This window comes from Micromys minutus, assembly GCF_963924665.1.
Source record: "Micromys minutus genome assembly, contig: SUPER_22_unloc_2, whole genome shotgun sequence".
NCBI lineage: Eukaryota > Metazoa > Chordata > Mammalia > Rodentia > Muridae > Micromys > Micromys minutus.
Window position 1 is genome coordinate 215603 of NW_027667989.1, and position 16026 is coordinate 231628.

General features: G+C 42.8%; 1 pseudogene across 1 annotated transcript; it reads right to left on the reverse strand.

The window, feature by feature from the left end:
- Window positions 1-6982: 6982 nt before the first annotated feature.
- Window positions 6983-10599, reverse strand: LOC308435411 (cyclin-dependent kinase 4-like; annotated as a pseudogene). The gene is made up of 2 exons: window positions 10506-10599; window positions 6983-7896 (listed from the first exon to the last, which is right to left on the reverse strand). The product of its transcript is annotated as a cyclin-dependent kinase 4-like (transcript).
- Window positions 10600-16026: the final 5427 nt, after the last annotated feature.

Consider the following 16026-nt stretch of genomic DNA (forward strand, 5'->3'; position numbering starts at 1 on the left):
TATTCTTACAAACTCAATCCAAGAAAACATCTCACACACCATTTACCATAATCGATCAATTAGCCCTAATCCTAGGGATGTAAGAGTCATTCAATATATGAAAATATATTAAATTATCCCACTACAAACATGAACCAAAGGAAAAAAATTACATGGTTCTCTCCCTAGATGCTGAAAATGCATTTGACAAAATACTGCAGGCATTCATGTTAAAAGTACTAGAAAGACCGAGAATTGAAAGCACAAACTGAAACATAATAAAAGCAACATAGAGCAAAGCAACAGGCAAGATCAAATAACATGGAGAGATACATGAAGCAATCCCAATAAGATGAATGAGAAGTCAACAAGACCCACTCTCCTGTATCTATCCAAAAAGGCCTCAATCTTCTACCTAGAGCAATAAGACAACAAAATGGAATCAAGGGGATACAACTTGTCAGATAAGTAGTCAGGGTATCACTATTTGCCAATGATATGATAGTATAGATAAGCAACTTAGAAAATTCTACCAGAAAACCTCTATATCCCATAAAGAACTTCAGCAACGTGATAAAATTAACTAAAATAAATATGCATCCTTCCTCTCTACAAATGAGAAATTTGTTCAGAGAGAAACTAGGGAAACAACACATTTCACAATAGTCAGAAATATATAAAATATATTGGGGGTAAAAATAACCAAATAAGTAAAAGATCCTTAGGACAAGAACTTCAATTTGCTCAAAAAGAAAATCAAAGAAGACCTCAGAAAAATTAGAAATCTCTCATATTCATGGCTTGATGTAGTTAACACATAAATATATATACACAGACACACAGAGACAAAGACAGACACAGACACACACAGACACAGGCACAGACACAGACACAGACCCAGACACAGGAACAGGCACAGGCACAGGCACCAAAACAGACACAGACACAGACACAGGCACAGACACAGACAGACACAGACACAAGAAGGCAAAGGAGTAGAAAGTGGAGCCTCAAGACAACTCTGCTTCTAAACGCAAAGTTTTCAGGAAGATAAAGGAGCCCTTGGGAAGAAAGCAGCCACTGCTAAAACCAGAGATACAAACAAAGGAGCTTTCTCATCAAGAGGCAACCATTCCTGAGACCAAAGGAAAGAATAAAGGGAAGGAAGCCAATAGAAATGTGGGATAGAAAATCCTCAGGCTGAGGAATGGACTCTGCCATTCTAAAACAAACTCAAACTCAGTGAAGCTCCCAGTGAAGAAAGTAATAGTGAGACAGAAAAGGAAATACCCATGGGGCACAAAGAAAGAACTCTCTTTTAAGTTTTCAATATCTGAAGAGACTTTTAAAGATTGTGGGGTGAACTTCCTATTTCCTTCACAAGCCAGGACACTCCACCATGTGTACAGTGGGAAAGAATTAATTGCCTAGCCATGTACAGTAACCAAGAAGACATTCTCCTTTGCTATTCCTTTGAGAAACTTCATGGTCTGCAACAAGAGAGGAAGTGAAGCCAAGCCCCTCAGGTTCTATTCCTGGACCTAGAAGAGAACTAGCAAATCAAATGACCAGAGGCTACAGTGACATCAGCAAAAAGCTATCAGTAAATTGTTCTTCGGTTGGAACTACCTAAGGTGGTCATTTTGAAGGAGTGCATAGTGGGGGTGATTTATGTTCGAAACCCCAGGTTGTGGTAATACTATTTGGATACGGGTTTTGCTAATCAGGTGGAAGAAATTTTATGTGTGGCAAATAAGAAAGCTTTTGAAGACAACTCGCAAACACTGCCTTTTCTCTGAAACTTGACCTCATGGGATTTTAATGTTTTGAAGAAATACACAAAATGTGCACACAAACAGCTGGACCTGATAGGGATGAAGACTCAGGAAGCAGCCATAACTGTGGACACCTGGAGATTAAGTGTCACAGGACAGAGAGGGCAGTGAGGATTAGGGATGTGATCTGAGTGCACAGTGGTCATCTATGGCACACACCCATCTTCTCTGATAAAAAGGAGGAGGTCAAGGAGCTGTTGCCTAACACATTCATAAAGCACGATGTCCAGTCTGTACATGGCTACATTACAAAGAAGCCAAAGGAAATCACACTGAAGGGTGTTTCAATGGCAATTTTCGAGTCTTGGTGGCAACCACTGGTACTGCCTAAGGTAGACATGGTGGTTCAGAGCTGTTCATCAGAGAATGAGGAGTCTTGACGAGGACCAGCAGAGACCCAGAGATACAAGCCTGAGGAGAAGGGGTTCCGACTAGCCAGGGGGCAGAGAAATCTCTGCAGAGAGCACACAGAAAGTGCGCCCCTGCCCTGCCTGATCCAGGGACCAGGAACCCATCATTGGGAAGGAACTCTGGAAGAATATCTAGATGACAGAGGTAAGCAGGATGGCAGACATGGTGCTTTCAGGGGACAGCATTGTGGATGCAGGAACTATCAGAAACACAGGCAGGAACAGTGAAGAGGAGGAGGAACTTCAGACAAAGTTCAGAGGAAGAATGGGAGGTTGCAACAAAAGAAACAGATCCCAGAACAAAGGCAAGAAGAAGAGTTTTGGTAAAGTAGTAGAGGCAAGAAGAAACTGTTCCCACTGGGGAGTCCAGGGCCCTTCCTGCTCTGAGTCCCAGTGCTTCCTTCCTGTTTGATCATTGCACTTTGATTGGGCCTCCTTATTTGCAGAGGGAGGCTTCTGAACTGTCCCAGCACTCATCATTAACTGTCTTTATTTTGGAAAGTGATAGGAATAAATAAATTAATCAATAAATAACCTGAAGAGGACTAAACAAGGGCTCTCTTATTGGACCTTCAGTGCACCTCCCAGGTGCTGCTCCTCTAACTGGAGGCTCATGAGCCTAAAGAGCTGGAGGGTGCAGAGCTGACCAAAGCTCTCTCTCTGGCTGCAGCTTTAATGCACTTCCCTTGTGCAGCAGATGCCCTCTGCAGCCTGTAACTGCTAAACAAGTAAATATCTGTCTTTTGATCTGCTGAAGAAGATGATAGAGGATAGTCTCATTTTCATGAGAGTAGAAATGTCCCTGTGGCTCAGAGAGGAAACAGCCACACTGCAGGATAACCCTATCTTCATGGTGAAGTTCATGCTCTGACCTCACAAAGAACCACTGTGATAGAAGAGTGAATGTCCTCAGTATAAGACTGTGGACTGGCCTGTGAGTTTTGTCCAGATAGAGCAGGAAGCTGATTTGGGTGACCTGTGGGACTCGTTCAGAGTTGACTAGATTGTTCATTTTCAGGTTGTATTATCTCACAACCACTGTGCACCAGAGCACAGGGAACAGCCTCATGGACAGCAATTTCAAAACAGAGACTTTGAGAAGTCAGTATAGTGTGGGTTTCTTACTTGGCCAGGGTACATTTGGCACTGTGAAATTGGCCTGGCACCAGAAAACCAAGGCCAAGGTTGCCATCAAAACGGTACAGATTAATGAGAACAACATCAGGTGGATCCGGACTGAAAGAGCAATATTGGAGACACTACAACATCCTTACATCATTCGCCTTTTCCAAGTCTTAGAAACAGCAAGTAACATACATTTCATATTGGAATATGTCCCGGGAGGAAACTTACTTGAAATAGTAAGAGACCAAGGCCGACTGTCGGAGGAGGAGGCAAAAAAAACATTTGGACAGATAGTTTCGGGAATAAAATTCTGCCACCAACGAGATATTGTACACCGAGATATCAAGCCGGATAACATAGTAAGAGACGCCAAAGGTAACATCAAAATAATAGATTTTGGCCTAGCCAGGAGATGCAGACCTGGGACATTACTGAAAGTACCACGTGGAACCAGAATATATTTTGCCCCAGAGCTTATATTAAGTGAACCCTATGAGGGAAAGAAGTCGGATGTGTGGAGTTTGGGAGTACTGCTCTTTTTCATTACTACTGGGTTGTTCCCCTTTAGAGGAAAGACTATTAAAGAGATCAGTAAAAATATTGTAACGGGGTCCTATGCTGTTCCACGTTTCCTCTCTGGACAACTGGAGAACCTGATCCACCAAGTACTCACGGTTCCCCCAGAGATGAGGCCTTCCATCGAAGAAATTGAAAACCATCCATGGGTGAGGAAGTGCGAAATAACCATCTCGACCAAGATAGACCCAGACTTCAAAATCATTGATATGCTGTGTGACATGGGATACAATGCCATCCAGATTTTGAATTCCCTGCACAAAAAGAAATACGATGCACCAATGGGTGCATATCTAACATTAAAAGCACATGTAGACCTAGGGCATAAGCATGGATCTCCCTCTTCAGCCAAGGCTGTGGATCCCTGTCCTACACCATCCGCATCCCCAACACATACTCTTCCCCTAAAGAGAAGGGCCAGTGAGCCAAACTTTGGCCTCCTCCACATCAGGCCCTCAGGAGAGCAGGGGCCTGTTCCACTGAAACCATCGGGACACAAGTTGGCCAGGAGTGTGTCCCTGCCTCCCATTGCTCTGCATTACCCCTGTAAGCAGAGCAGAGCTTCTAGCAGTGTCCCACATTCAAGAGCAGTGGCTGGCCCATGTGTGTGTAACAACGTATTAGAAATCGAAACACTCCCGACTACTTTACAAGACTCTGAAATTGAAATAACATCTCCTGGTCAGAAGATTGGGCGACTGAAGAAATTTCGTAGGTGGATACGGAATCGCTTCTCCAACATCTGCTGCTTTCCCTGTGCACGAAGGAAAAAATGACAACATCCATTCTCCAAAAAAATGGCTCCCCTGGAAGAGATAGTGAGAAAAACCCGATGAGAAGGTAAGCAAGTTTGCCAGGTGGGGATGCATCTCAGCTCTGAATTTTATTGTCTCTGTTTTATTCATGTCTTCTTATTGGAAAAAAATCAAAAAGATGTATTTTTTGGAGTCTGTCGGGATGACAAGATTTCTTTCTTTCTCTTTTTTATTTGCAATTGATTTTCAGGTCTTTTAAAAAATAAACAAACTTATTTTAAAAAAAAAAAACAGATAAATATACAGATTTTCAAAGCATTTGTGCATAAAACTATATGAAAATATTTTTTCAGTACTTAATTGATTTTTATAGGTTTGATAGTACTCTAAATTTACTAGTTATGATAAGCATAAAATACATATAAAATAAATGTAATATGGAAATGTCGAAGTTTTCTTGATATGTAAAGATTAAACATAATGATTTTTAAATACCAAGGATTGCCACAAGGCTGCATTCTTAGCTCTTGAATTATTAATGCTTTAGGGTCTAGAGGTTTACCACACTCTTAGAGGGTGCTATAAGCTTATTTTCAGAAATTATTTCTATCTCAGCTGGATTAAACCCTGATCCTTAACATCTGAGGAAAAAACCTTTTTGGAGAATGCCTAGGTGGGATCTAAGGCAACTGAACTAGCAGTAACCATCAAGTGTCTGTGGGTACAGCCAGAGTGAAAGGGGGCATGTATACCTGTCGTCTGTGGGGAAAATATCCAGGTAGAGATTATGCTTGGAGACCTAGTGCTTGAAATAGTGACAATGGTTGAGGTACAAGGTGGCCATATCAATGTCTTTCTATAATTCAATTGGAAGGCACAGTGTACTAAGCCCTGTGAATTCTCACATTGCTGCTATGTTTCTTACATTGGGTATCAGATGTGGATTCCCAGTTTTTAGGTGTCTTACATTGCTCAGAGATGAAATGGTGTCAATGTCACCTTATTCTCCACTGTGGCATTCAGAGCCTAGGCAGACAGCAGCATTCTAATCTTTCAAACCATCTTGAAACCAGGGCTGAGGAGCTGCCAGAGGATCTTCACAGTCAACAAACTCAAGGCAACAGAACTTCAAACTGACTCTCCCAGCACACTCACCTCTCACATTCTACACTGTCCTTTCGTCCCATCATTTGCCCTAATACCAACAAGAAGAAATGTGCTCCCCATGAGCACAACAAATGCCTGCTCCAGAACACAGAAATGTGAAGCCTCCTGACACAGCAGCATTGTTGATGGCTTACCTAATCATTCAGTAAATGTGCTGTCTCAGGCAGCTACTGTGCAGGCCACAGGACACTCAAAGTGTCTCTATTCAGATTCCTACACATGTGCTCACCTAGGATGCACCTTCATGGTTTCTCACAATAACCAGTTGCCTTAGGTATCACTCTAAAGGTGCAGCAACATTTGAACTAGCCATCCTCCTGAGAGTCAGCCCCAGAAGGATTGGGACATTGTATGTAGCTGACAGCAGTGCCATTGGCGGACATAGAAAGTGGGCTTCAGGTGTGAGAGAAAGTCCAGGCTTCTGTCTTCCTGACAGTGTTAGGAAACTCGTTGCTGGGCTCAAGAACCGTGCACTGAGGTTTAGAGAACACAGAAAGTCAGAGTGCTTCCATCATGGAGACCACTCAGCCTGTGTGACCTGCTTTCCTGTGGGTTTGATGGGAGTAGTTACACAGCACATCTTTTGCACTTTGCACAGAAAAGCTGTAAATCTTTTGAATGATCCAAAAAGGCTTTTATTCCTAAGAATCTTGAAGATTTGCATCCTAACCATTGCCATCTTTCTAACACTAAGTCTTCTTCCAGCAACAGCTGTGCTCCAGGTTCCTCCATCTCTGGCACCCCTGACTGCCCTAGCTGAGGCTTTCTGGGGATATAGGCTCCTTGAGATTGAGATACCTCTGGAGGCCAGTCATACCTACAAAGGGGCATGATTATACTGATCTGGCTAATTTTTTCTCCTTCACCTGCCATCCCATATCTCTGTAGAACAATTCATCTTGGACTTTGTTTTGTTTTGTTTTGTTTTTTGAAGACCATACTTCATTGTCTGCTTTTATTTTTCTTGTATAAAAACTATACCAGTATGATTCAGGAAGAGAAGAAAACAAATACACTTGACATTTAGTGTAGAAAAAAGGGAGGTACGGGGGGGTAAACCTATAAGGAGAAGTGAGGGATTGTCATTTAAGGCTGAAAATGATCTCTGTAAAAAGTTGGAGGACTCTGCACGGCCTCAGGAGTAGGCAGAGCCTGCCACTTCATCCAGGTCCTCCCACCAAGTGTCTGGAAACTGAGGCAGGCAGCCCCTCTTCTCACTCCAGTCGCTTTCCTCCTTGTGCAGGTCTTGGTGCTGCAGGGATGCCTCGGAAGGCACAGACTTGCTTCTGTGGGTTAAAGGTCAAATTTTCCAGCAGCAGCTGTCCTCCAGATTCCTCCATGTCTGGCACCCCTGACTGTTCTGGACAAGGCTCTCTCGGGGCAAAGGCTCCTTGAGGAAGAGATACCTCTGGAGGCCAGTCTTCTTCTTGAGGATATCAAATAAGTTCAAAGACTTTGCCCAACTGGTCAGCTTCAATTTCCACAGAAGAGAGGCTTCTGTTGAAACATCTCTCTGATGATACAGCCAATGATCCACATGCCTACAGGTGTTGCATAAGTAGACGGCAGAACTTCCTGAGCCCAGCACCAGAGGGTAACATCCACAGACACGAGGGCCATCTGGAAGCTGAACATTCTGGCTAGGCCAAAGTCAGCCATCTTGACTGTCCCATTACTTATCACTAGAATGTTCTCTGGCTTCGGTTCCCAGTGAACAATGCACTTTCCATGAATATAATGGAGGCTACTTAGAAACTGGTGCATCAGATCTAAAGGTCTCAAATGGCAAGCATAGTGGCGTTGCTTTGTGCAGGTATGTCCTCATGTCCTGATATATATGTTCAAATGCGAGGATTAACTTGATGTCCCCATCAGTTCAGGAAGTAGCACAGATATCAATCAGCCATGCAACACTGGGATGTTCAAAGATCTTCATCATCTTTAACAAGGCTGCCTCATGAACGGTGCTGAGAGAAAGGACTTTCCCAGCTGCTGTTCCATTAGGAACTCTCAAATACTTGAAGGCCACACAGTGGCCACTGTGGGGATCTCAGGCTTAGTGTACCATCCCATAAGCACCAACACCAGACATGGGTACATATCAAATGGTCGCCATTCATGTAGAAGGGGATCTTAAGCTTGGCCACGGGCAATGAAGGTGTGCTTTTATCTGGGCCTGGGAGCCAGTACCGGAGGGTTTGTACCCAGCTGAGATTTTTTTTAATAATGTAGGAAGCTCCCATGAGACTTCTGTGATAAGACTGCCCTCAGCTAGAGCTACAATTCAAAAGGTGTTTATCAAAGCCTTTCCCTCTACATTGCTGAAAGAAACAGAGAGAACAGTGGGCTGTGTTTGGCTGTGGGGAAAGGTTTTTAACTTAAAACTCATGCATACAACCATCCTGAGGGAAGTCAAGTATAGTAACTGAAGGTAGAAATTTAGTAACAGAAACAACAATAGAGGCCGTGAAGGGTGCTCTCTATTGGCTTCTTTATGATTTCTGTGTCCTGTTTCCTACTCCCAGCTAAGCTCCAATCCATACTTTCCTAAACACTTACATTCAGTAAATAATGAGGAAAATGTACATCAGGTGGAGTCGAGAAAATGAATAGGGCATAATTTAAAATAAACAATGTATGACTTAAATTTGACCAAATTGTCAGGAAAGTATCCAACCCAGAGAGACAGAGGCAGTCCCTTACTGGCATGCATGCAAGACACTTCAGGGTGTGAGCTCCTCCTCACTCTTGGAACAATGAAGAACTTGAACTTGTCTCCTTTCACCTTTTAACTCATGCATCTATCAGGAGGCTCAGCCACTTTCCCTCCCCCAATCAATTCTATTCTCCATTTGTTTCAGTTCTAGGACTTGTTGCTGCTGTCTTTATCTGTACATGGTGGTCATTAGAGTCATCCTGAACCAACTTCAGACAGGGAATAGAGGGTCTGGACTCTCTATATCCCAGAGTCAGCATGAGACAAAGACCATTGGCACAACTGAACTCGCCTCTCTCCATGCTAAAGTCCCGGGTGTTCCTTTAGGTTTCAGACACACAACATGCTGACATCCAGTAGTCAATGGACTTGACAATTTTTAGTAGTCACTGGCTGTCTCATGTGCAGTTTTTAGTCATTCTGGAAAAGGTAAAGGGTCCATTGCTTCTCTCATCTCTGAACTTGTCCCAGTTCCCTGTTCTCCTGAGCCCTTGGCAGTTATCCTAGTTGTAATCTTCCAAGGAAAGTCACATTCAGTAGTATATTCTCAATAGGGATGATCCTGCCACTGTCCAATGTGTCCTGTGTTTAAGTCACCTCACATCCAATGCCTCTCTCTCCTTCAGTGTCTCCTCTGCAGATGATGGTGCTGTGCTACAGAAGCTTGTTCTTGTGAGTCCAGGATGGTCATGGATTCCTGACTATGAGGGCTGTGGTTCATTGTTGCTAAGGATCACATCTCAAAATAACAACACTGAACTGGAAATACAAACTGAAATTCTGCTACCTGAGCAAGTTATGCAGAAAATAAGGAAGGATGTTTTACACAGGGACAAGTGTCCAAATGGAATCTATAGTGTTGATCTGGTGCCTGGAAGAGGAACAATGATCAAGTCTCCAATGGGCCACCTCAAAGCCTCCCTGTAGTTCAGAGGAACACCAAGGGCCCGAACTCTGTGGTTGTGATACCAGTGTGGAACATCTCCCAAGCCTTGACACCAGCATCTATAGATAAACAAAGGACTGGATTTCTACACTTTTGTTCTGCATGCTAAAACAGTAAAACAACAGGTATATAAGAAATGACATACAAGAACAGGGCCTCTTTGATAGCTGCCCAAACCATCTGATACACAGTCCTTCAATTCCTGTACCCCAAGAACAAGCAACTCTCATTCTCATAGAACACATAAGCTGGCCCTTGTTTCTCTTCCTTCCCCCATTTGTTCTTTCCATCAATAGGAAGACATTTCCTTCCTGTGCTGACATGGTATTAGGATATGGTTCCCACAGACAACAGAAGCTCCTGAGAAATCTAATGCTTGTATGAGTAAACCTAGAGATGAAAGTGTGGATGGACATGTTCCCCTTCACTTCAAGCTGCAGTGATGTCACCATCTCACGCAGAAGTCCATGTCTTAGTGGAGTACCCGCTGACAAGGTTTTTCTGCCATTGAAACTCAGGTAATGATTGCTTTGTATCCATAGAGGAGACCTGGCCGTACAATTAGCTCCTGGCACTGAGGAGGCAGAAAGGAGGATATACCTGTGACAGTGGAAGGCTGTATGCAAAAATTAATGTGAGGCCAATCTGGAAGCTACATGGTGCATCCCCTGATCTTTTCTTCAGTTTTTCATTGCAAGCTGGTGTTTTCCTAGTGACAGGACTGTTATCTCCCTGACACTCACCCAGCCCTCCTTCTCAGTCTTTAAAATTTGGACAATAGAGAAGGACCTCTAGAAATGAGTCAGTGGGTGAAACCCTGACATCTGTCACTGCATTTCCTAGCAATTCTTTCCTAAGTGTGGGATGTCTGCCAGAGATAGGCTCTCAGTTCTTGCCTTGCAACCTGTTGAGTTACTTCCTGGACTGTGCCTACTCCAATCTTCCTCTAGCACCATGGAAGCCATTTTCATTTCACAGGTTTGACTTCATTCTTACCCACAAGGAGCAAGGGTGAAGACTGGCTCTGAGATGTGTTCCCAGCTTCTAGACTATTTGAAGTGGTGTGATCTCTTCTTTTGTCAGTTGCCATTCAATAACCAGAGTGAGGTGCAAGGATTTCACTACGTGCTAGATCCCAGGATCATCAGTGTGATACACATGCCTTGTCCGAGGGGCTGACAGACTGACAGAGCCCATTGCATTCAGGAAGATGAAGGTGGTGAGGTAAGTCCATATCAAAAGAGGTAAGAACAGTAATGAAAATGGAGTTAGCATCCTAGTCCTGGTGGTTGGGAAACAGTGTCCCTGAGAAGACAGCTCTGATTGGCTGAGCCTGCAGAGAAAGAAGGCATGAAACTGAGGACATTGAGAGCAACCATGTGGCACTCAGCCATCATGAACACGTGGAACTGAGGAGTGTTTGTGATACTGTGCACACCCTAAAGGGATTTACTCTATTTCATCTCTTGGTGAAATTGTGTTCTCTACACAGATCACAGGCCCTGGGAGAGTTGACTGTCACAACAAGCCAAAAGCATGAACTGTGCACTCCTCTTGTCCTGGTGATGGGAAAGTCAGAAGACGAGGAGGCCATCCTGACAGAGGGAAAATGTAAGGATGCTGTGTTCCTGCATGTGGTTCCGCCTTTTTCACATATTCATGTTGAGCTTCTAAGCAGGTAAGGGTGTAGATAAAAACTGTCACCAGAGGTAAACCTAGACCTTACTGTTCATCAGCCTTTGGTTTATTTATTTCCCATGCAGACTCTCAGTCCCCTTGAGCACAACAACTTACTCTCCCTGACTTTATTAACTATAGAAATAAGCGACTGTGTGGTACAGGTAGGTTGAGCTGCCTAAATCACGTATGCTTAGACCTTCTATCAATGCTGTCTTTTCAGACATCTCCAGATAAGTTCCTGACATTCAGTACAGCATTCAAGGGTCAAGAGTATCCCTGACCAAAGCAACACAGGCTGGAGCCAAATTGCTGATACTCTGCACCAATGTCCTTCCCTGTTTGTTACTGCCAAGGACAGTCTGAACTGAAAGTCTGTACCTGCTCTCTCAGTGAAGTCACAACCACTTGAAATCTGAATTTGAACTGGCTTTATAGCTAATACTGTTGACCCCAAAATCTAGTTAAATGTCTGAAAATATGAGTTTCCCATTTTCCAACCTGGAACATTCTGTCTCAGGGAAGACAGTGTTTACACGTGAAAGGAGAGACCTGGTGAGGAAGGAAAGGTGCCATGTGGCTTTCTCACCATGGCTTCATCTTAACCTACGTCCCAACATTTCTTCATTCCCGGCCCAAGTAAGTAGTATTTCTAGGATGACTAGAGCTCTGAAGTGCTGATAGGGCCTGAGGGATCCCTGGGTGTCATGCCCCATGAGGAGACTCTTCAGGATCTTCTGTGAAGGCCTACTTCTCTTCATTCTTCAAACAGCATGTGGGATGAATGCTTCTCTTGAACACTCGATGCTCACTTGTCAGTTTGCAGATCACTTACAAAAAGTTTTCTCACTATGATTGTCTTCTAGATTCCAGCTTACTTTTCCATAGATGGTGTTTAGTGTGGTCACACATGAAACTGACTAATGCAGTGCATTGACCAGCTAGACTTCTCTAATGCCTAGAGGACGTGCATGATGGAGCCACAGGATAGAGTCATTTCTATTTCTCTCAGATTTTATTATCACTCATCTGCACAGAAAGAATATTCTGGGCTTCCATCCACAGTTTTCTAAATCTTTTCTGAATGGCATTAACCTAGAATTGACCTACATGTCTAGAAACATGGGAACATCCTATAATGTTCTTCCATATTCACAAACTCACTGCTGTCCTCTCCTTCTGAGCACTGAACCTCTGTGGTTATTGCTAGAGAACTTCCTTTGGTCTGCATATACTTCTTCTCTCCAGAGACTCAGTACAGTGGCAGGATGTCAGGAAGCAATGGGCAGAATCATGACTAAGGTACTGGGAACTCTGTCCTTCTCACCCCATTGTATTCCATCCTCTCGCTTCTCTTTTGCAGATCATGAGGCTTTCCCACAAGAAGTTACCGAATGTGGCTACCTGGCAGGCCAACCAATAGCCCCTATCTGCCAGACCGGAAGCCACCATCAATGAGTCAAGCAACCTCATCTGCACCATCCCAAACATCTGTAGCATGAAAGTCTGGTAAATGCAGTATGGCCCTCTCCCTTATCTGGTTGCCACCAACAAGTATCAAGTAGCCATTTATTTCAATGTGTAAACCTTGAACTCCTCTACAGATTGGGGTTTGGAAAAGGGTTATGTGCATATGTTATGGTGGTTCATGTCATTGGTTATTTCTTAAATGTAACAAATCTGGGTATTCACCAGTTACTGAGTGCTTTCTTTCCTTGTTCTTCACCCATGTTTCACCAATTATGTTGCTCACTAATTTTATGTCAGTGAAATGGTGGCACAATGTTTGCCTCTCAATATGATAGGTATTTCCTGGCAGGTCATTAGTGGATGGGTTTTAAGAGTCTCTGAAATCTACTCTGTGCTGTAATTCGACATACAGCACACACAGAAAGAAGTTTTTCTGATTCTTGACAGAACTCTTTGAGGGAGAGTCTTAGATTATGAGTGGGAATCAGAAAATTGGAGTGAGGCAATATGCACCTGGTCCCATTCCTCATGACTAGGGAGCCACATTTTAATGACTTTGACTGAAAAGTGAACCACCAGATGCCTTCCACTGTTGTCTGTGGATTGCTTTAGAATCATGGAGACTATCTGAAACAAAACCTTTTAGTGCAATTTCCAGGTGACTTTACATGTCCAGATTTTACTGCATTAACTCAGTGAAACCGAGGCATACATACAAAGGGGCTACCTATGTCATATCCACAGTAAACCGCGGAGAGAGATAATTGCATGCATGTAAACTTGCAGGCTTGTGCTCATCTAAAGCTCTCTGCATTTATGTGTTCTGTACCCAAGCCTATGGAAGGCAATGGCAAAGTTGTTGTTTTCTTCCCATATCAATTAAGATAATCAAACAGATCCTCTATAGATATGCTCACATGAGAATTTCATCTACAGGATTTCTCTGTGAAGATCCTCCCTCCAGGTCACTTCTGCTCTATTGAGAGTTATATGAGCAAAATGTGATCCCAGTGGCAAGTACAGCTCCCAACACTGAGAACTATCAGACTCAACACTAAAGGCATCAGCTTCTGATTTTATCTAGACACAAAGACAACATCTTAAACTGTGAACTCCTTGGCCTGCTCAGTTTCTCCCCATATTACACATATCTCTGTTTTCATTCAGGCAAAAGCTCATCACTGGGATGTCTCTACAATGACCTTGACTAATTCTTTCTATACATAGATTAAGATTTCATATCAAGCTTCTTTGCCTCAAGGTTGATCCTTTTGCTATTTTTTTTCTGCTAGGTCCTTTTCCAATTATGGAGTCCCTCCTTCCACAAAAGGTAAAAAAGTGGTCAGCCTTTCATGCCATTTCCTATTAGTCTGTGCCTCTTTGAGTAGAACCAGTTCAGTATTGCTAGGTATGTATGATGCTTACAGAACTTACCCTAATCTGAACAGATTATATGGGCACTGAGAACATCTAACCTTGCTAAGAATTTTAATTGTTTACTTATTTTTCTCACTTAGTTTTCATTGTCATTCTTTATACTGTGTCTGTCTGTCTGTTTCACTGTTTCTATATCTATCTGTTATTTCAGTTTGGTTTCTATCTCTACATTTGTTTCTAACTCTCTCTTTTTCTCTTCTGTCTCTTAGCTTTTTTATTCCTTTTGTCTGTGTGTGTCTTTCTTTCTGTATCACTAACAATCTCCATTTCTATCTGTTTCTATTTTTTTCTGAATCTTTTCCTCTCTGTGTGTTTGTGTTTGGTGTGTGACTCTGTGTTTCTCTATGTCTGTGTGAATTGGGGGATAGCTTATTTATTTCCAGGGTGGCCTGTGAATACAGACAATAACTCTACTGCGGTATTTCTCAAACCCTTTATAGGTCCCAGGGATTGAACCTTATTGTGAATTCTTGGAAAAGTTTTTCTAAGGGAAGAAAATGAAGAATCTGTGACTGTGCCATTACATGCTGGGGAAATAATTGTGGGAGTCTCGGCCTTCACCCACACCTGTGCTGTTCTTCCTTGGAATCCAGTCAGGACAATGGGGTCTATTATTTCCCACATAATTGTCTTGGTTGTTTATTTCGGAATCCCCACACTCTCAGCTTAGTTCTCTAACATTAAGTCTTACTGGATCTTAGCATTCTACTTTATTTTCCCTGTCCTTTCTGCCTATATTTATTTTATCAAAATTTTCTATGGGTAAAACAGTTCATCTGTAACACTTAAAAATGGGAAATCCAACATCAGGGACACAGAGCCCATACACAAGGTGCTCATATTTAACTACTAGAAATCCAAGCCAGTAAACTTAATCTTGACTCAGTGGTGAAAATGAACTTAAAACTCGAACAGCCCTTCCATATTGTAGTTCCTGATGTCAGAGTTCCTACCTTCACAGTTGAAACTTTTCTATTCCTTTGTAGTTAGTGTCAACAACAACTTCTGCAGAAGCTGGGGATCCAGAAAGCTAGGGGAGGGGGTTTGTGCAGGATGTTGACCCATCATGGGTCATGGTTATGCCTTCCACCTCCATCTTCAACATTAAATATACCTTATCTCCCCAAAGGCCACGCCTGCCTAAGTATCCTGAACTAAGTGAGGAAGATGGAGTGAACGTCAAATGAGTGAAGGTCAAGGTCTGGCTGTTATCACAGAATCTAAACTATACTGTGGATGCTCTGAAAAACGGCCCTGTTCTCGATGGGATCTTCATTGGCTGTTAATAAAGAACAACCTCTTAATGGAATAATGTGCCTCTGCCATGATGAAAACCATGTAGACAGTGAGTCTACAGAAGAAAATAGGACTGAAGTCTACTAATTAATACTTCCAAATCTATCTTCTATGGATCACTAAAAAATAAGCACCATGTTACCTCCCTGAAGATGAGTCAAGATGTTGCAGTTAGCGTGGCTTATGACATGAGGTACTCAGAAGCTCACCACAGATCTCAAATACAAATTTAGATTACCCTTCATATGTGATACCCATAAAAACAGAAGGGAAACTTATTACAGCCTTCATCTGGTAGATGCAGGTAAGAGGATTACCATAGATAACCTAGATTTCCACGCTCAGACATTGAGACTGCAAACAACTATGAGAGGTAAGGGCACAAAGTAGAGCTGAGTCCTGCATCTCATACCACACATAGCTGAAGTTCCGGGGTTCTGTTCTCAGAGGGCATCTTTGGAAAATGTCTATTTCTTGTAAAACTCTCAGGTCTCTGAACCTAGAACAGAAGCTTTGTTCATACCATATCCTAAAGCAAGTGAGGTTGGAAACATAGATGCACATGACAAGTCCTACCACTCTCACCGAAGCTGCTGTAAGGGATGTTTCTCATACATCTCTATCAAATGCCATCCAG